General features: G+C 36.4%; 1 protein-coding gene across 3 annotated transcripts in view; it reads right to left on the bottom strand.

The window, feature by feature from the left end:
- ATP7A (ATPase copper transporting alpha) overlaps positions 1 to 2,199 on the bottom strand; it is a 137,243-nt gene that overhangs the window by 85,279 nt on the left and 49,765 nt on the right. The window lies entirely within an intron of this gene.

Below are 2,199 nucleotides of genomic sequence, written 5' to 3'. Positions count from 1 at the left end.
GGCTGCTGGCCTATCACGCTGGCTGCTGGCTACATACAGTAACCCATGGCAACCCACTGCCACGGGAGCTGCAGCCTATACCGTCACCAGCGACTTATGGCAGCACAGCTCCAGGTTGAACTGTTGGTGAGCATCTTAGCTGTGGAGAGCAGTGTCACTGGCACTCATATGTGGGATCCGAACCGGGGCCCTCTGGTGTCCCAAGCCAGTTCTTAACCATCGCGCCACTCAGCCGGCCCCCTCTGCCCATGTTTTAATTGGGTTGTTTTTTTGGTGTTGAGTTGAATAAGGTTTTTTATAAATTTTGGATATTAACCCATTATCAGATGTATCATGAACAAATATCTTCTCCCATTCAGTAGGATGCCTTTTTGTTTTATTGATGATGGTTTCCTTTGTTGTGAAAAACCTTTTTAGTTTGATGTAATCCCATATGTTTATTTTTTTCACTTACTTCCCTTTACTAAGGGTAATGTCTGCAAATTTATTTCCTATATTTTATTCTAGGAGTTTTATGGTTTCGGAGCTTACATTTAAGTCTTTAATCCATTTTGAATTTATTCTTGTATATGGCATAAGGGGGTGGTCCAGCTTCAATTTTTTGCATGAGTCTGTCCAGATTTCCCAGCAACATTTATTGAATAGACTGTCTTTACCCCAAAGTAAATTCTTGCTTCCACTGTTATGGATTAAATGAACACATAGGTATGGATTTATTTTGGGGTTCTCTATTCTGTTCCATTGATCGATGTGTCTGTTTTTATGCCAGTGCCATGCTGTTTTGATTACTATAGCCTTGTAGTATGATTTGATATCAGGCATCATGATACCTCTGACTTTGTTCTTACTTCTCAAGATTGCCCTGGCTCTTTGGGGTCTTTTACGGTGCCATATAAATTTTAGGATTATATGTTTTATTTCTGTGAAAAATGGCATTGGTAATTTGATTGGGATTGCATTGAATCTATATATTCTTTTTGATATTTTTTATTAATGTTTTGAGGGTTCCTCAAAAAATTAAAAACAGAATTACTACCTTATGACCCAGCAATTCCACTCCTGGGTATCTATCTAAAGAAATCCAAAACATTAATTTGAAAAACACATATGCACCCCTATGTTTATTGCATCGCTATTAACAATAGCCAAGATGTGGAAACAACTGAAATGCCCATCGATAGATGATTGGAAAAAGAAACTGGTACATTTATACAATGGAATATTACTCGACCATAAAGAAGAATGAAATCTTACCATTTGCAACAACATAGATGGACCTACAGGATATTACGCTAACTGAAATAAGTCAGACAAAGAAAGACAAGTACCATACAATCTCACTTATATGTGGAACCTAAAGAACAAAATAAACAAGCAAACAAAACTGAAACAGACTCATAGATACAGAGAGCCAACTGATGGTTACCGGAGGGGAATGGGGGATGGGTGAAAAAGGTGTGGGTGAATAAGATGTACAATCTCCCAATTATAAAATAAATAAGCCACAGAGATGTAGTGTACAACACAGGGAATATAATCAATAATCTTGTAATAATTTGCATGGTGACAGATGGTAACTAGACTTAGTGTGGTGATCACATAGTAAGGTATATAACTGTCAAATCACTACGTTGTACAACTGAAACTAATATAATATTATATGCCAACTACACTTAATACAAAATGTTAAGTTTCTTATTCCAACATTTGTCCTCAACCCACTTAAGCATTTATAATAAATGTCTCCCACACAAGAATGAAATAACTTTTAATATATTTAAGATCAATGAAACTGCATGAAATCTCAGGAGAATTTAAGTAGGAAACTCTGCCTAATATTAACTAGGCAAATATATATATAAACAGCATCTAGCACTAGTTATTGATATTTCAGTGTTACTTAATATAATAAGTATTATCGCTGTACAATAAAAAGTCAGAGATTAATGGCATAAGCCAAAATCACATATACTTAGCCAAACACAAACCCAAATAGAATCACTTTTTTGCTTCTCCATAAGGACTCCAAATAGTGGCAGATAAGGCTACAGCATAAATATTTGCCTCTATTTTTCACCCTCTTACTTAGATGAAAATCATCTATTTCGAATATTTCAAATCTGAATTGGGGAGAACCCCAGATGGGAGGAAAGGAGGGGAAAAGAGAGAGGAGAGAAGAGAGAGGGGAGAGGGGAGAGG

The sequence above is a fragment of the Hipposideros armiger genome, unplaced genomic scaffold, assembly GCF_001890085.2.
Source record: "Hipposideros armiger isolate ML-2016 unplaced genomic scaffold, ASM189008v1 scaffold_121, whole genome shotgun sequence".
Lineage (NCBI taxonomy): Eukaryota > Metazoa > Chordata > Mammalia > Chiroptera > Hipposideridae > Hipposideros > Hipposideros armiger.
The sequence above is the reverse complement of the archived record's forward strand: the minus strand, read 5'-3'. Positions and strand labels throughout refer to the sequence as shown.